Source organism: Puma concolor, chromosome B1 (assembly GCF_028749965.1).
Source record: "Puma concolor isolate L17-30 chromosome B1, mPumCon1.1.hap2, whole genome shotgun sequence".
In the NCBI taxonomy this organism is placed as follows: Eukaryota; Metazoa; Chordata; class Mammalia; order Carnivora; family Felidae; genus Puma; species Puma concolor.
Window position 1 is genome coordinate 55,595,802 of NC_141670.1, and position 20,324 is coordinate 55,616,125.

At 37.4% G+C, this 20,324-nt stretch overlaps 1 protein-coding gene across 3 annotated transcripts in view; it reads right to left on the reverse strand.

Moving 5' to 3' along the window:
* SAP30 (Sin3A associated protein 30) overlaps positions 1–20,324 on the reverse strand; it is a 97,770-nt gene that overhangs the window by 31,919 nt on the left and 45,527 nt on the right. For 2 of the 3 annotated variants that reach the window (XR_015250122.1, XR_015250121.1), the window contains one exon: positions 19,429–19,478. The exons of the other annotated variant lie outside the window; for it this stretch is intronic. The gene's annotated coding sequence lies outside the window, so the exon portion shown is untranslated. The remainder of the gene's footprint in view (positions 1–19,428; positions 19,479–20,324) is intronic. 3 annotated transcript variants of the gene reach the window in all.

Below are 20,324 nucleotides of genomic sequence, written 5' to 3' on the forward strand. Positions count from 1 at the left end.
GTGACTCTTGGCTTGCCATTTTGTGTTGTAAAAGAGGAAAAGTCAGTCAAGTGTTCTAGTATTAGTACGCTTTATCTGTGAACACACACACACACACACACACACACACACACACACACTTTGGGGAGCCTGTGTTCTTAATCTAAGCAATAGCTTTGTGATTCAAATTAAGCATTTATTATCTTCTCTGGTTGTTTGAATGTAACTTTTATTCACATAAAAGTTATATAAATAATTTATATAAGTAAACATAACCCTGAAGCCAACACTTTCTGTCCCATCTTGCACCCTATTTTCTATTTCTATTTGCTCTCACTCCTACCCCCACCTGAATGCTTGGCTCCCAAGACTAGGTCATCTATGGAGGAGAAACCAATCGGAGGAATCATCAATTTTGACCTTTCAGTGGTTTTCATGACCTATGCTAATTGCCACCACCATACTGACTATGTGGCAATACACACGAATCCCTGAGACATCCAGAGTCAACAGATCCTTGTATAAACACAGACTTAGAAGTAGTTCCAGGTCCAAGACATTTAAAGAACTCATCTCTGACCTCTACTGGTCATCTTATTAAAATACAACATCTACACTTCTTTCAGAAGCACTTTCACATTTTTCATTCACTCATTTACCAAATACTTTTTAGCACCTATGATGTACCAGGCACTGTTTAAGGAGTTACAGTAAACAAAAAAAGACCAAAAAAAAAACCCCACTTCCTTATTAAAATTCAGCTGGGGAGACATTTAAATGATATGTATTATACATAATTTAATTGTAGAGCATTTTGGAAGGTAACGAGTGCTTTCAAAAAAAGAAAAGATAAGTCAAGACAAAGGGAATCCAAAGCATTGAGGCAGAGCCAGAGAAGCAGGTTGCAGAATTAAATTGGACGCTCAGAGTAAGTGTCAGAGAGTAGAAGTAAGCAGACTTGAAGGAGGTAAGAACCTCAGCAACTTAAGATCTAACACATAAGTTCTCAAATTAGTTAAATGAAACATCACCCCAGGAACAGCGTTCTTTTTCAGAGTTTCCGAGATTTTGAAGTCACTCAGACTTGTGTTTAAACCCTGCATCAGTCAGCTTTGACCACAGCAACCGAATTCTCAGCGGCTTACAAAACAAATATTTATTTTTTGCTCACGTTTTATGAGGGCTACAGGTTAACTGTGGGTCAGCTTTGACTCTGATGAGCCAGCTCATCTGGCTTCAGCTCAGCTATATGTGTCATCTCGTTCCAGGACCCACACTTGAAGAAACAGTCTCTAAGGCTTGTTGTTTTCATGAAGGAGGTCAGGCTGAAGTGTACCTAATCAAACCACAAAAGTCAAAGCTTCTGCTCACGTGTAGCACATATTGAGTTCATTCACATTCCATTGAGCAAAGAAAGTTGAACTGGACAAGCCCAAAGTCAATGGGGGCAGGGTAGTATATATCTGGCCTGTGCATAGAAGTATGGCAAGGGCAAAGAGGGAATGAATAAAATTGTGAACAAATCATACAACATAATTTTAATGAGCTCCTCAACATCTCTGAATCGTACCTTGTCCATCTGTGAAACAGAAATAAGGACAGACTACCTATAAAGAACAAATGAGATATTTATAAATGTATTTATCATAATAACTGGATTATAATAAAGGATCGGTTATTATTTTTTTTTGTCTTCTTCCAAAGGTAGCATCATCACTCTGTCTCAATTCCTTTGGAGGCTTAAGAGGCCATGAGGATGTGTTAGAAAATTGAGGAGCATGAGATTCAAGAAATACGAATTCAGTTCTTCCTCTAAATCCTGAATGAATTACTAATCTATAAAATGAGGCAGCTGTCTAAATGATCTTTAAATTTTCTTTCCAGTCTCAAGATCTGCAAATATGAACCTTGTACAGGAGGTTCTTGTTTTTCGCTACAACCACTGCTTAGTTTTAGCACAAGGTGGCGCTAGACAACAACTTAATGAAAGAATATAAAGGCTTTTTTGTGAAGACTGGAGAGTTCTAGACTATTACTATTTTCTTCTTACAGACTATTATAAAACAGAACTCTTGTATCTGATAGTTCCCCCAGAAAGCATCATTTTGAGGAAATTGCATCCAAAAACAAAATGAACACTCTAGTTCTAGTACCTTGTACTTTAGGAGAGGACCCCAGGAACCTAGTGACTTAACTGAGCAATTTCTAGGGTTCAACATTAGAATTTGGGATCTTCTTTCTTTTTTAGCAGAAGGATCAGATAATTGGAGCTGTGATCTAGGATGATACATCTAGTATCCCAGTTATGGGAGAAAGGAGTGTCTGGTAAGGGGGAGAATTGTTTAGGGGACTCTTAATAACAGACCAGAATCCACATACAAGGGTCCAAAACAGAGTAGTAGGTGTGAGCATAGACATGTTAAGAGGCTGCAATAATAGGATCTTTAGAACTTGGCAACTATTTCGATAAAGAAGCTTCAAGTAGGATAAGTAATTCTGAGAGGTGACTCTTAGAAAACTAGGTAAATGTTAGGCCCACGGACAGAAAGTGTCAGAATGACTTTGAGTTGTCAGTATTATTATTCCTGTACCTCTCATATAAACTGAGAAGAAACCATGAGTGTTTCTGCCCTCTTAGGTACTGAGGTTACCCTCTGGTGCACAAATGCTGGTCCTAAAAGGGCCAGACTTGCCTGCTAGACTTGCCTGCTATTAGAGAATATTGAAACACTCCAACATGATAATTGGCCTTTTCTCAAAAAATATTTTTTTACACATTTTATTGGTGGTTATTTAAAACATTGAGGCATTTCTCTATTGATAATGGGGAAGACTATAGGATACCAGGGTGGCTCAGTCAGTTAAGCATCTGACTTCAGCTTAGGTTACGATCTCACCACCATTGAGTTCGAGCCTGGCATTGGGCTCTGTGCTGACAGGTCAGAGCCTGGAGCCTGCTTCGGATTCTGTGTCTCCCTCTCTCTCTCTCTACCCCTCTTCTGCTCACACTCTGTCTCTTTTTCTAAATATAAATAAATGTTAATAAAATCTAAAAAAAAAAAAAGATAATGCGGAAGACTATACCTATCAGGCAGGGGGTATATGGAAAAATCTCTGTATCTTTCACTCAATTCTGCTGTGAACCTAAACCTGCTCTAAAAAATGAAATCTATTTTTTAAAACCCTAGAGGATTCTGGAAAGACAGTGGGGCAGGAAGCACTAAGAATCTGTCTCCTCCACTAGGCAACAATTTCATTGGTGGAACTAGTCTTATGTAACTATTTTTGGAACTCTGGACAGTTTACTGAAGGCTTGCAATGTTGGGGGCAAGACTTGGAACATTTATTGTGATCTCAGTTGGGGGGTCTTAGCACAGTAGCAGCTACCCGTTCCCCACCTCCAGCCATGAGGCAGGCAGCTGTGCACATGCTCCTAAAGCAGCTTGCACACAGCTTGCAGGAGCTAGGGTAGGCAAAAAGGACCCAATCTTCCAAATATCAGAGATCTGTGCTCTGATCACTGGTTGCTGCTTCTGATCACAGAGGTGCAGACAAAGAGGCAGGCAGCCATTGTTGTTGCACCTCCCTCCATTAAGCAAATCTCTCCCCATCTGGGTGAAATGACATCCAGGAGATTTAAAAGGCTAGCACCTTTTCTGTACCCCTTTCATTTTCCTTTTCCCCTTCCTAGTAGTCAGACATTAAAGACCAGAACATTAAAATACAGCTGTATACATAGGGAAAATCAGAAAGTAACCAGGCACCCAGGGTAAGGCTTAGCGAAGATCTAAGACTTTAAGTTTATACTTTGACACAGAGGCTGCCTATACAATCAAAAACAAAAACAACAATAAAAACAACAACAGCAACAAAAATAAAAACAGCAAACCCTGGGAAAGGGGGAGAATCTGATTTCCAGAGTTACCACATTATTAGAGTCAAATGTTGTTTCAACAACAAAAAAAAATCATAAGGCATACAAAGAAAGAGGCAATTATGGCTTATTCAAAGCAAAAAGACTAGATCAACAGAAACTGACCCTGAAAAAAAATCTGATAGCATAAATACCAGACAAAAACTTTAAAAAAGCTATCTTAAAGATGTTCAGAGAACTGAAGGAAGATGTGGAGAAAGTAAACAATGTATGAACTAAATGGAAATACCAATAAGGAAATAGGAAACTTAAAAAAAAAAGCAAAAAGAAATTCTAGAGATGAAAAGTACAACAAATGAAATAAAAAATTCACTGGAGGAATTCAAAGGCAGATTTGAACAGGTAGAAGAAAGAGAGTGAATTTGAACAAAAGACAATGGAAATTATTGAGTCTGAGGAACAGAAAGGAAAAAGATTGAAGAAAAGTGAACAGAACCTATGGAGCCCGTGGGACACTATCAAGTAAATGAATATACACATGGTGGGAATCTCAGAAGAAAAGAGACAGGGCAGAAAGAATATTTGAAGAAAATAATGGTTGAAAACTTCCCAAACTTGATGGAAGATGGGACTATAAACATCAGAGTATCAGTGAATTCCAAGATGAACTCAAAGAGATTCACAACAACATACATTATCATCAGACAGACATTCCAAGATATACAAAAGCTGAGGGAATTTGTTACCCCTGGACCTGCTCTGGAAGAAGTGATTAAGGGAGTCCTGCAAGGCGAAATGGAAGAACACTTGAAGCCATAACAATAACTCAAGGGTACAGAGAAATAAAGACCTCAGTAAAGGTAAATGCATGGTAATTAAAAAGCTAGTATCACTGTAATAATGGTTTGTAATTGTACTTTTTGTTTTCTACGTGATTTAAGAAACTAATACGGTTAAAGAAGAAAAATTATTAGTCTAAAAGTTAGTATTATTATAACTGTGGTTTGTAGCTCCAAAGCTTGCTTTTCACTTTTTTTTTTTTTTTTTTTTTTTTTTTTAAATTTTTTTTAAATTTTTTTTTCAACGTTTATTCATTTTTGGGACAGAGAGAGACAGAGCATGAACAGGGGAGGGGCAGAGAGAGAGGGAGACACAGAATCGGAAACAGGCTCCAGGCTCTGAGCCATCAGCCCAGAGCCTGACGCGGGGCTCGAACTCACGGACCGTGAGATCGTGACCTGGCTGAAGTCGGACGCTTAACCGACTGCGCCACCCAGGCGCCCCTTTTTTTTTTTTTTTTTGAGTGAGAGAGAGAGAGCATGCAAGCAGGAGGGGGCAGGGGGGAGAGAGACAGAATCTTCAGCAGGCTCCATGCTAAGCACAGAGCCTGGTGTGGGGCTCAATCTCAATACTGTGAGATCATGACCTGAGCTGAAATCAAGAGTCAGACACTTAACCAACTGAACCACCCAGGCACCCCCATCTTTTTATATTTTTTTAAGAGACTAATGCATTTAAAAAAGTATTAGTTTATATTTTGGGGCATACAATATACAAAGATATAATTTTTAAGACCTCATGAGCTGAAAGTGTGGGATGGAGCTATATAGCAGGGCAGAATTTTTATACATTATTAAAGTTAGGCTGGTATAAATTCAAGTTATAGTGTTACAATTTAAGGACATTAACCATGTCCTTTGTTACCACATAGAAAATAGCTAAAGTATATTAAGAAAAGGAAATGAGAAAAGAATTTAAACATCTTACTACAAAAAACCAACTAAACATGAAAGAAGACAGTAATGTCAGAAATGAGGGATAACAAATCTATAAGGCATTTAGAAAACAAATAGCATAATGACAGAAGTAAACCTCCCAATCAGTAGTTACTTTAAATGTAAATAGACTGAACTCTCCAATCAAAAGACAGAGATTGGCAGAATCCAATTCAACAATCTATATGTTGCCTACAAAAGACTTGCTTTAGATTTATATACAAATAGATTAAAAGTGAAGGATGAAAAAAGATATTCTATGCAAATAGTAACTAACATTGAGCACAAGTGGATACACTATTTAGACAAAATAGACTTTAAATTGAAAACGTTTACAAGAAGTCAAAGAAGCGCATTATAGATTAATAAAAGTTTCAGTATAGCAAGAAGATATAAACATTTGTGTACCTAATGACAGACCATCAAAATATATAAAGTAAAAACTGACAAAACTGAAGGGAAAATAGGACAGTTCTACAATACTGGTTGGAGATTTTAACATACATTACCATAATAACAGATCAACTAGACAGATGATAAGTAAGAAAATAAACATTTAACACAATAGACCAACTATATCTAACAGACACACTGAACACTTTTACCCAACAACAGCATACCACATTCTTCTCAAGTGCAAATGGGATATTTCACAGGATAGATCATATCTTAGGCCACAAATTAAGTCGTGATAGATTTTAAAAGGTAAATATCAATCAAAGTATCCTCTCTAACCACAACAGATAAAAGTTAGAAATCAATAACAGAAGGAAAACTGGAAAATTCACAAAACTGTAGAAATTAAATAATATACTTTTAAACAACCAATGAGTCAAAGAAGAAGTTACAAGGAAAATCTGAAAATCCTTAGAAACTGATGAAAACAAAAACATGCCATAACATACGGCATGCAGAGAAAGTGGTGCTAATGGGGAAATCTGTAGCTATAAATAGTTACATTAAAAACAGAAAAGACCTCAAATCAACAACCTAACTTTATAACTTAAGGAACTAGAAAAAGAAGAAAAAACTAAATTCAAAGCTAGCAGAAGCAAGAAAATAATAAAGATTAGAGCAGGGATAAACAAATAGAGAAAATCAATAAAGTTGATTCTTCAAAAAGAAAATCAAAAGTTGGTTCTTCAAAAAGATCAACAAAATTGACAAACTTTCAGTTACTTGGACTAAGAAAAAAAGAAAGAAGAATCAAATTACTGAAGTCAGAAGTGAAAATGGAGACATTACTACTGATTCAACAGAAATAAAAGGATATGAGAGTACTGTGAACAATTATATGCCAATATATTGGATAACCTAGATGAAATGGACAATTTCCTGGAAACGCAAAACCAACCAAGACTAAGTCACAAAGAAATAGAAAACGTGAATAGACCTATAACTAGCAAAGAGATTGAATTATCAATAAAAGAATCTCCTGACAAACAGAAGTCCTGGATTCAATTGCGTTACTGGTAAACTCTACCAAACATTTAAAGAACTAATACCAATCTGTCTTAAAGTTTTTCAAAAAATTGAAGACAAGGAAACACTTTTTAACTCATTCTATAAAGCCAGAATTATCCTCATACCAAAATCAGACAAAGACACTAAAAGAAAATTACGAACTAATATCCCTTGTGAACACTGATGCAAAAAATCCTCAATAAAACACTAGCAAATTCACCAGTTTACTAACAGGATTATGCATCATGACTAAGGGGATTTATTCCTGGAATGCAAGGATTATTTAACGTACAAAAAAACAATCAGTGTAATACATTACATTAACAAAATAAAGGGGGAAACATGATCATCTCAATTGAGGCAAAAAAAGTACCTGACAAAAATTTAACACCCTTTCATGGTAAAAACACCAGAAACAAAGCAAAACAAAACAAAACAAAACAACTAGAAATAGAAAGAAAATACCTCACCACATTAAAAACCATATATGAAAAACCCAAGGCAAACATTATACTCAATGATGAAAGACTGAAAGCTTTTCCTCTAAGATCAAGAAAAAGGCAGGGATACCTGGTTTCACTACCTCTACTCTACATAATACTTAAAGTTCTAGTCAGAGATTAGGCAAGAAAAATAAATAAAAAGCATCCAAATTGGAAGAGAAGTAAAATTACCTCTGACATGATCTTATATGTAGAAAACTAATGTTTACACACACACACACACACACACACACACACACACACACAAAGAAAAAACTATTAGAATGCATAACCTCAGCAAAATAGCAGGATACAAAGACAACACACTAAAATTAGTTGCAGTTCTATACACTAGCAGTGAATAACCAAACAGGATATTACAAAACAATTGTCCTTATAATAGCATGAAAAGGAATAAAATACTTTGGAATTAAGTTAAACAAGGAAGGGGAAGTCCTGTACAATGAAAAATATAAAATATTGTTGAAAGAAACTAAAGAAGACAAATAAATAGAAACACATTCCATATTCATGGATTGGAAGACATAATATTGTTAAAATATCAATACTACCCAAAGCAATCTACGGATTAAATGTGATTCCTATCAAAATCTCAATGACAGTTTTTTTGCAGAAATAGAAAAACCCATTCTAAAATTCAGATAGAACCTCAAGAGACCTTAAATAGCCAAAACAATCTTGAAAAAGAAGAACAAAACTGGAGGACTCACACTTCCTGAATTCAAAACTTATGACAAAGCTACAGTAATCAAAACAGTATGGTACTATCAGGAAGACAGACATATATGCCAATGGAATAGAATAAAGAAGCCAGAAAAAACCTTGCGCATGTGGTCAATTGATTTTTGATAAGGGTGCCAAGACCATTCAATGGAAAAAGACAGACTTTTCGACAAATGGTGCTGGGAAAACTGAATAACCACATGCAAAAGAATGAAGTTGGATCACTACCTAACACTAAATATAAAAATTAACTCAAAATGGATTAAAGACCTAAATGGAAGACCTAAAACAATACAACTCTGTGAAGAAAACAGTTGAAAGCTTCACAGTATTAGATTTGGCAATGATTTCTTAAAAGTGATACCATACTGGGCTTCATGAAACCTAAACAGTTTTGTGCATCAAAAGACACCATCAACAGAGTAAAAAGGCAACTCACAGAATGGGAGAAAATATTTGCAAATCATATATCTGATTATATCTGCATTAATGTCCAGAACCTATAGAGAACTCCTAAAACTCAACAACATAGAAAACAACCCAATCAAAAATTGGCAGAGGACTTGAATAGACATTTCTCCAAAGATATACAAATGGGCAATAAGCACATGAAAAGATATTCAACATCAGTAATCATTAGGGAAATGCAAATCAAAACTACAGTGAAATACCACCTCATACCCATTAAGGTGACTATGATGGAAGAAAAAAAAAACTGTTGGTGAGGATGTAGAGAAATTGAAACCTCTGTGCTCTGTTGGTGGGAATATGAGATGGGACAGCCACTCTGGTAAACAGTATAGAGTTTCCTCAAAAAATTAAGTGTAGAATTATCATACGACCCAGCGATTCTACTTTCAGGTATATACCTAAGAGAATTGAAAGCAGGGTCTCAAAGAAATATTTTATACCCATGTTCACAGCAGCATTACTCACAATGGATAAAACAGAGTCCATCGACAAATGAATGGACAAGCGAAACGTGATTCACATATACATGGAATATTATTCAGCTTTAAAAAATGAAGGGAATTTTGGGCGCCTGGGTGGTTCAGTTGGTTAAGCATCTGGCTCTTGTTTCAGCTCAGGTCGTGACCTCACAGTTTGTGAGATTGAGCCCCACGTCAGGTTCTACATTGCCTGCTTGAGATTCTCTCTCTCCTTCTCTCTCTCTGCCCCTCTCCCGCTTGTGTTCTCTCTCTCTCTCAAAAATAAATAAATAAACATTTTAAAAAATGAAGGAAATTCTACAATATGCTACAACATGCATCAACCTTGAAGATATTATGCTAAAATAAGACAGTCACAAAAAGGCAAATAGTGTATGATTTGACTTATATGAGGTTCTTAGATTGGCCAAATTCATAGAAATAGAAAGTACAATCATGGTTGCCAAGGAGTGGGGGGAAACCTCCCACAGTTACTGTTTAATGGATATAAAGTTTCAGTTTTAGAAGATGAAAAAAGTTATGAAGATGGATGGTGGAGATGGTTGCACTTTAAGAATATATTTAATATCGCTGAACTGTACCCTTAAAAATGGTTAAGGTGGTAAATTGTATGTTGTATGTACTTTAATACACCAAAAACAAAATGGAAAAAAAAAATGGGGCAGTAAAATCCAACAAAGAAGAAAGAACAAACTCTGTGGCAATTCTCTAGCTTCTTGTATGTTAATATGGCAGCATGGTGTAGAAAAGAGCAGTGGTTTGGGGGTTAGAGAGACTGGGTTTAAATCCTAAAGTCCAGGACGACAGTACTATCACTTCCATCCTGTGTAATATTGGCTAGAAGAGAACATGTCCCTTTAGGCTTCTAAGGTACTCTATTATCTTCAACAAGTTGCTTAATCTCTCTGAGTCTCAATCCCATTCATAACATAGGAGAAACAGTATCAATCTCAGAGATTTGTCAATAAAGGTATTGTGGCTACAGAGTCAATAATCAGTAAATGTCCATTCTCTTTCCCTTTAAAGACAAAGCTGTTAGGATCTTCTTATGTGAATTCTGTCAGATGAATTCAATATCAGTACAGAGACATCTAATGGCCTTCGTAATCTGTAGCCACTTTGTATAAGAAGTGCTGAGCTCTCGTGATACAAGATACCAAAAAATTAAATCTATTGAGTTGGCCTAGAGCTCGAGACTTAAAATATTCACTGGTCCACAGTAAATAAAGAGGAAGAAGGAGTTACACAATGCATCTGTGTTCTAATTACTCAATCTCTACCCAACTGAAACTTTGCTTCATAAGGGACTAGCCATAGCCCCTGAGAGCAATAAACATCCTGAATTGCAAACCCCATTTTGTCACCTCACAGAACCCTTTAAATCTCAGTTTCAGTGAATGTATCTCTTACCCTATTTATGAAATGAATATTTTGAGAGAATTTTTACAATAGTCGTCATTATTAGTCCTTCAGCCGACTCTCCAATAGGGAAGAAAAAGAAATTAATGTGCAACATTAATATTTCTATTTTGCATTGAAAGGGAAGACAGTCTGCTCTTTTCAAGGTTTACAGGACAATTTCTGGGATGTAAGACTAACAGATATTTTCCAGAGTTGGGTCATTGCTGCTTCCATCTCATTTTGGAGACAGGCAAAAGTTATTCATCACCAAAAGACCAATGGACAAATGCCCTACAGCAAACAAGTGTGCAGTAACCACCAAGGGGGTGCACAGGGTCAACGATCTACTGCCTAAGAGAGAGACAACCAAGCAAGAGTACTTGAAGGGTTGGTGCTCCAGCTTTATAAGAGTCAGAGATAACAATGTCGGGCAAGTCATAGAAGCATATATTCTCTTTGATAGAAAGAAATGGGCAAAGCTCCACACTCTCCCACGGCTACTGTGAGCACAGCTGACAGAAAGAAGTACCCTTCTAGTTCTGCGCTTTTGGATGAGAACACTCTACGTTCTCTTCATTTGACCCAATTACCTTCCCTTTCAAATTACTTTGCCCCTTGTATTTGATCACATGAGGGGGTCCGGGTAGGAACAGTGTTTGATAGTGTAGTCTTTCCTTTCCCACCCCTTGTTGAAAGACCTTCAATACATGATCATGCAGCCTTACCACGGCCCACCCTCTTGAGATGAAGAGAACAGCAAGGCCCACAAGAAGCTGTAAGTTTGCTACTTGGTGAAACTATATAGTTACAGTGTATTCAGTGAAACTACATGGTCACAGATAATGTGACTTGTTTCCTAAGGTTCAGGGCTGTGAGACACTAGAATGCATTACAGAGAACATAATTTAGAATTATCCTCTGCTGGTTTTAAAGAAGTAAGGAGATAACTTTTGGGGATGGTTTGTGTTGAATAGAGAGAGAGGCACAGATGTTCAGGAAGGCGGCTTAAGGCTTCATGAGTGAAGCCTACGTGATGGCAATATGGGGGTCTCATACTCAGCTCTGCAGGTCCAAAGAGTGGATTTTGTCTGCAGTTCTAGGAAATTAGGTTGCAGAACTTACTTATGCTAACCAAACCCTCAAAAGATTGACAAATCAAATAAAACACAAACTTCTTTCTTTGTAACAGGTATATAATACATCTCTCCAGTGACCTCCAAACTTCTTGCCTCAATCCTGCCCATTATTAAGGGCAGAGAGACCAAATTCATAATCAGAATGTTACTTGTTGAACACACATTTCTAAACTAGTTGGATATCCAACAAATGAGTTGGATAAACTTAAGGAGTGTTTCATCTGGGTATTAGAAAAGCCTTCTGAGGGGAATGTGCTTTCCAGGTGATCTGGACACTGGCAGCCTCCAGGAAAAGTGTCTCTCTCTCCTGGAAAATGTGAAATGATGGGCAACAAATTTTCACTGCCTAGTCTCCCCTTTTCTAAATAAATGCAGATGATCTATCTACCACCCCTCTAGCCTCATCAATCCCAGTTTTCCTCAAATGGAGCACAAGGCAATTCCCACTGCTTTGTTTTCTGTTCAGCTATTTTCCTGAACCTGTATCTGGCTCATCTTGACTCTCAGATCCGTCTTTTCAGTCTTCCGTCTTTTTTTTCCATCTTTTTCCGTCATCCGTCTTTTCAGTCTTCCATTACCAGCTCTTAGGGAGGGTCACTGATGGTCTGTCTCTTCAATTATGTGTTGGTTCTTATTACTTCCTCTGACAGAATGATTTTCAGGTTTTGGGGGCACTTTGATGTACATGTGACAAGCTCCTACAGCCTGCCTGGAGGCAGGAAGATGCCTCCCATAGGCTTGTTCAGCACCATTTATTGTGTTCATCTGTGGAATGTGTTTGTAATGTGTTTTGTTTATTTTGCCTGCGCACATTCCCGCCTTTCTAGAGGAAGAGATGAATAAACCACCCTGCCTTTTCCCCCAAGAAAGTAATTTTTTCACCTTAGGTGGGCCATCTGTTTCTCCTAACACAGCTCTGCTTTGACTTGAATTGAATACATCTTGTCCCAGGCATTTTGCCAGCTGTAGGCTCCAGGAAATGGAGCAACTAAAAGTGGTTTCCTTGTGATGTCACAGGTTGTTTCTTTCTTTTTTTTTTTTTTGAAATGCAACTTATGGAATTAACTTAAAGGAAATTGTGCATCACTGTTCATAGGAGTGGTTCACAGAGTGGCAGGAATCCCAAAGTAACAGCCGAACTGTTTATGAATTTCCTAAGAATTAATCCTGTTGAGGCATGAGGGTACATCTGGCAGTGGGCCTAATAAATGGAGGGGAAGAGTGAGTATTTGCTTTGGAGCCAAAACAGACCCCTAAGCTAAGGGTTCCCAACCTTGGATGCAGATCCAATTGACCTATGGAGTTTTCGGTCTTCGTGCCTTGGTCTCACACAACTGGCTGCTTCTGATGCACAGCCATGTTGAGAACAATTCTCCTAAACTACTGAGAATCAAAGATCTCTTCTTAAGCTCTGAAGCTATTGGGGGAAAATTTACCCAGGACAAAAAGAGTGTCAAAATCCACAGGCTTGGGGCGCCTGGGTGGCGCAGTCGGTTAAGCGTCCGACTTCAGCCAGGTCACGATCTCGCGGTCCGTGAGTTCGAGCCCCGCGTCAGGCTCTGGGCTGATGGCTCAGAGCCTGGAGCCTGTTTCCGATTCTGTGTCTCCCTCTCTCTCTGCCCCTCCCCCGTTCATGCTCTGTCTCTCTCTGTCCCAAAAAAAATAAATAAATGTTGAAAAAAAAATTAAAAAAAAAAAATCCACAGGCTGCACAACAAATGATTAACAACCTACAGAGTAAGACAAAAAGCATTTGTAAATAATATATTTGCTAAGGGGTTAATATCTAAAATATATAAAGAACTCATACAACTCAATAGCAAAACAAAACAAACAAACAAAAGATAAATAATCCAATTTTAAAAAATGGGCAAAGTTCTATTTTTAGTTCCATAAAAATAGGACTACCATATGATCCAGCCATTCCATTTCTGGGCATATATGGCAAGGGAATGAAAACAGAATGGCAAAGAGATATCTGCATCCCCATATTTATAGCAGCAGTATTTACAATAGTCAAGACATAAAACAATGTCATTATGCACATTGTGGTAATTAGGGTAATTTTTTTTAAATTGGGGTAATTTTTAAATATGTTTATATACTGATTTATTGAGTTAAATTAAGTTTATTTATAAGACTTACAGTTGTTAAATATGTTACATATCATCCTTAGATTGATTGGGCAATGTGGACTTGGGGCAATAGTGATTCAACTGGTCCAATGGCTTCATTGGACCCTTGCCCCAATCCCAGGTTGGTTTGACTTGGGTAAATATGGATTTCACTTGATTTAGAAATAAAATGTTATTTTCAATTTGTTTTAGAGAATTGGGCCTACTGAACCTAGTCAAGATTTCCCAGTCATTACTATTCTCATACTTCCTGAATTTTTAGAAGGATCTATTCTGCAGCCGCAAGGTGTAAGCTATGCAAAAGAGAAAAAAGAAAAAGAAAAAAAGAAAAAAGAAAAAGTCTATTTAAATTTTCAGTAAATTTGCTAGTGAAGGCCAGAAGTTCATTCATTCAACAAATAGCTGAACAAATTATTGAAAACCTACATGGTGCCAAACAAAGTTCTAGGCACTGAGGATACTTAACACAGTAAGATGAAAATCCCTACTCATGGAGCCAACAAGTGATTGCAGGTGGTGATCATTATTCAAAGGCAAAGGATAGATGGAGTCAAGGAGAAAGCTGTGAATATGATTTCAGCACCCTCTCCCTGTGCACTCTGCTCTCCTTGAATTAGAGTTACTAGAATATTGTCATTGACACCACAGAACTGTTAAGCGATTATATGAGTGGGTGCCATTTCCTGCTCCTTTGTCATGATTTAGTAGAGAAAATTCTACCATTAGAGCAGCATTTTCCAACAAGTGTTCCTTGGAATCTAGTCCCTCAAGGTGCCTAGTTTAGGGGAAAAAATGTTTGGTGGTTAAATAAATTTGGCAAACACTTCATCTTTTGGAGATTCGCAATAAACTAACAAAATATAATCTGTATGACCTCCACCAGTTTGGATTCCAAATTTGGGCATCTTCTTTTTTTTTTCCCATGGAATTTTTTTTCCAATATATGAAATTTATTGTCAAACTGGTTTCCATACAACACCCAGTGCTCATCCCAAAAGGTGCCCTCCTCAATACCCATCGCCCACTCTCCCCTCCCTCCCACCCACCATCAACCCTCAGTTTGTTCTCAGTCTTTAAGAGTCTCTTATGCTTTGGCTCTCTCCCACTCTAACCTCTTTTTTTTTTTTTTTCCTTCCCATCCCCCATGGGTTTCTGTTAAGTTTCTCAGGATCTACATAAGAGTGAACACATATGGTATCTGTCTTTCTCTGTATGGCTTATTTCACTTAGGATCACACTCTCCAGTTCCATCCACGTTGCTACAAAGGGCCATATTTCATTCTTTCTCGTTGCCACGTAGTACTCCATTGTGTATATAAACCACAATTTCTTTATCCATTCATCAGTGGATGGACATTTAGGCTCTTTCCATAATTTGGCTATTGTTGAGAGTGCTACTATAAACATTGGGGTACAAGTGCCCCTATGCATCAGTACTCCTGTGTCCCTTGGGTAAACTCCTATCACTGCTATTGCTGGGTCATAGGGTAGGTCTATTTTTAATTTTTTGAGGAACCTCCACTGTTTTCCAGAGTGGCTGCACCAATTTGCATTCCCACCAACAGTGCAAGAGGGTTCCTGGGCATCTTCTTTTTCTAATTACTTGCTTAAACCCCCATTCCTCTAGATTGTAGGTAATTCGGTATCTCTCGCTCTCAAGGACTCACCATTCTTCAACTTGTCCAGGAACCCTGGGAAGTTACTTAGTCCAAAGGGAGCAGTATCGTTTCAACGTTCCGTGTGGAAAGAACTAATCAGTCCACTTAAAGTTCTGATTTTAATCACTCCTACGGGGTGTTATTGTTGAAAACCGGTTCCTAAGTTTCTAATGAGCCCCTGGCTTGCTATAAGGGTGTCCTTTAAGCTGAAGAACCCTGTAGAGGCAGCAGGGTAGCACTGAGGACGTGGGTTCGCGAGACGACAGCTTATTGGCTTTATACTCATATAATCAGCCACTGTTCTCTAGACCCGACAGCTTTGCCAAAGTGGCCAGGTATAATTGGGTTTCTAACCACAGCTACACACTGTATCTAAACATGCTGTCCCTAAATACACTGTCCCTACAAACCTCTAGGCCCTGGTGTTGAGCCTAAGTCACTATGCCAGACTCCCTCTTTCTTCTTGAGGAAACTTCAATGTGTTCTCTGGCCATGGGATCTCTGTTAGGGCTTTCTCAGCCCCTCAGAAAGCTCTAATCTCCAAAAGGTAGGGGATAGGGTTTTGATCCCTTTCTTTCTGGAGGATCTTTGGCCCTAGGTAAGTTTAATTTGGCATATCACGGGGAAAGTGGGAAGAACAATCTTTGTAAATTGCCTTTCCCCAGAGACATGTATATCAACTCACTTCATGTTGGCATAATTAAGATTATTCAGGGAACTATAAAGAAGATCCAGGGAGTACATGTCTTGTTCTATCTTGCCACTTCTCCAGATAAACAAACAAAGTTTCAAATCACTATGAATGTTTCTGGAAAGTTGGAACCCTTAAAAATTATTGATTATAGTTTGTCCTTATTTGAGAGGTAGCTAAAACATGGGAGTATATAGAGCATATCATTTATAAAGTTTCATGGGAATAAAGGATAGAAAAAGATTCTAGGATATGGAGGCACTAAGGATCTGAAGGGCCCCCTGTTACATGGGGGAGAGAAAGAGAAGGATTTTCCTTGTTTTATTTTTTGTCCTTAAAAGGCGCGAAGTGCCTGTGTGGCTCAGTCAGTTAAGCATGCGGCTCTTGACTTCAGCTCAGTTCATGATCTCAGGGTCGTGGGATCGAGCCTCATGTTGTGCTCTGCACTGGGCATGGACCTTGCTTAAGATTCTCTCTCTCTTTCCCTCTGCCCCTCTCCCCCGCTCATGCTCTCTCTCTAAAATAATAGTAATAATAATAATAATAATAATAATAATAATAATAGTAGTAGTAGTAATGGGGGCTAGTGTATCTACAGAAGCCCCCAAGCAATGCATCATAAGGTATGTTCTGCTTCAGAGAGAATCTGATTCCCAAAAATTCTCTTCTGAATTTCTTCCACTGAACTAAAGCCCTAAAATCCTCCAGGCTTCTTGGTAAACCAGTCCTCATCTCTCAGTGAGTCAAGTTCCTAACAGAAAAATCTCAGAACCTTTGGTCAGGGAATGCCAGCATTTGCCAACATGCCTTTAGACTCACTAATTTTCTGATACTAAAAAGATCATAATTCCTATGGAGAGGAGAAATATATTGAACCAATATATTCCTTTTTTAATGTTTATTTATTTTTGAGAGACAGGGAGAGAGAGAGAGAGAGAGAGAGAGAGAGAGAACACAAGCAGGGGAGGGGCAGAGAGAAGGAGACACAGAATCTGAAGCAGGCTCCAGGCTCTGAGCTGTCAGCACAGAGCCTGACGTGGGGCTCAAACTCACAAACTGTGAGATCATGACCTGAGCCGAAGTTGGAAGCTTAATAATGGACTGAGCCACCCAGGTGCCCCAAACCAGTATATTCTTAAGCCCCTCATTCTCACTAGTACTTGATCTTTTCCAGTTTTTCAAATATTTGACGTCAATTAACTTAAGACATAAAATAAAATACAACATTCAATGTTAAAGCTTTCTTGATGCCAGGATATTTTATACTTCAGCTTGGCTGGACCAGTCAGCACAAGTCACTTGGATACTGTGGGAAAATACAGTGAAAATTCTATAAGGTGGTAACAATGTGGGGGCAATTTTTTGTTAATTCATCCCCAAAGAAGGAACTCTCTTTGAATACTAGTATTAAAGACAAAGACTAACTTGCAATTTGATAAAAGACAGTGTTATAGAAAGACTTTTTTTCTTTTCTTCTTTCTTTTCTTCTTTCTTTCTTTCTTTCTTTCTTTCTTTCTTTCTTTCTTTCTTTCTTTTCTTCCTTCCTTCCTTCCTTCCTTGTAGAATTGTTACCATGTTTTAGACTTTTAGTGAATATATTTGCCTCCCACTCTAACATATAGCCATATCTTATGGAATAACAAGTTATGTTTTAATAGGATTATACTATACGTAACACATTCATGCGTTTAGAGATGAAATATCTAGGGAGAATATTTCCATTGCTTGTTATTGCTTGGCATTTCATGTGTCCTATCTGATATGTATTCACATAAAGGAAGCTGGTTTTAGTTATCTAATATAGTGCTATATTTATTACTTCAACTTACAAATCCTTGTATTTGGATTTCCAAACATGTAATTTTTAACATGTTTTATTAGTGAGGGAGCAATAAAGGAACAATTTTGCAGCTAATTTAACACCTATAAATGTCCCTGTTTGTGATATGAAAGAAATGGCCTTGTCAGACCACAGGTCTGCTCATATTTCAAAAAACATTAAATGTAAATATTTCTAAAGTGCCCTATATTTAAAGTTCCCTTTATTCCATAAAATATTAATGGGTTTATTGTTTATACTTTATAAAAGATGGTACCTGATTCTGAACAGATTTATTATGTGAAACTGTTCATTATTTTTAAAACAGCTATATGTGAGAAGCCATATAAAAGCTAGATGATTACAAACCAACAATTACAAACTGAAAAATGAATGTTAAAAAGATATTAACTTGTTTCAAAATTTATGTCCAAACAAAACCTGCACACAAATGTATATAGCATCTTTATTCATGATTGCAAAAACTATAAGCAACTAAGATGTCCTTTAACAAGCGAAAGGATAAATGAACTGTAGCATATCTATATAATGGAATACGATTCAGTGATAAAAAGCAATACACCATCAAACCATAAAAATATGAATATGACTTTTAAATACATATTGCTAAGTGAGAGAATCCAGTTTATAGAGGCTACATAATATATGGTTCCAATGATATGACAGCCTGGAGAAGGTGAAACTATAGAAATGGTGAAAAGATCAATGGTTTCCAGGAGTTCCAGGCAGGGGAAGACCGAGTAAATGAGGCACAGGAGATATTTTAGGGCAGTGAGACTATTCTATATCATAATGTAATAGTGAATACATGATGCTATGCGTTCATCAAAACCCATAAACCTTACAACACAAAAACTGAATCTTAATGCATGCCGACTGAGAAAACACTTGCTGAGGGTGTATACCAAAAGGACACAGGATACAGCCGAAAGAGCTCCCAGTGGCCAAAGCTAGAGCTATTAGAACAACAAAAAACTTTAAAAGTAATATTGGATTATAATCCAAAGGATAAAGTAAAGAGCCATGAGTTCATACCGATACAAATAAATAAATAAAGATAAATCTCATGTGCAGAAGAATCCCAAAAAATGTATGTAGATACTCTGTCCTCAAGAAGATGGAATATAACTCCCCCACTCCTTCAGTGTAGACTGAGCATAGTGACTTCCTTCCAAAGAGTGCAGTATGGAGAGAGAGAGAAAAAGAACAACTTCACAGTGCAGAAACCTGGCAAACACTACCTCAGCCAGCTGACTAAGGCTACTATCAACACTGATAAGTCACATTCATAGTATGTACCTTTCATATGATGTGATGAAAACAGCGCTTTAACTCTATGGTCTTCTTCCCTGAAACATACAACCCAAGTTTAATAATATGATAAATACTAGGCAAATCTCAATTGAGGGACATCTATAAAACCAACCAAAACTCTTCAAAACTTGTCAAGATCAGGGTACTTTGGCTGGCTGTTGGAAAGCATGTGACCTTTAATCTCAGGGTCATGAATTCAAGCCCCACACTGGGTGTAGAGATTACTTAAAAAAAAAATGTTTTTTTGTCAAGATCCTCAGAAACAAGGAAAGTCTAAGTAGCTGTCACAGCCAAGAGAAGCCTAAGGAGATGTCATGTAATGTGGTGTCCTGGAGAAGATTCTAGAAAAGGATATTAGGGACAAACTTAAAAAAAAAAAAAGAATAAAGTATGGATTTTAGTTAGTAGTAATGTATCAATATTGACTAACTGTAACAAATGCACCACAATAATCTGAGGTGTGAAATAATAGAGAATACTGGGTGTAAAAACTATTCTAAAATTTTAAGTTTATTAAAATAAAATTGAGAATCATACAATTATAGAAAGTGGGAAATAGAAGGAACCATAAAAATTACCAATTAAACCCTTTAATTTACAAGGGGGAAAACTGAGGATGTATGGTAGAACTTAATAGCCTGCACTTTGGAGAAGTCCTTGAGACAACAGTGGTGGCTAGCTGCTGAACTTCGTTCTCAGGGACACTATAACATTAGTCATAGTATGTGACAGATGATAAGTAATTACTGAATGGTGAATAATTTCCAAAAACCTACCCTCTACCCAAGTGTTGTGTCCATTCAATTATTTATTTAAAAAAATTTTTTTGATGTTTATTTATGTGTGTGAGACAGAGAGTCAGAGTGCGAGTGGGGGAGGGG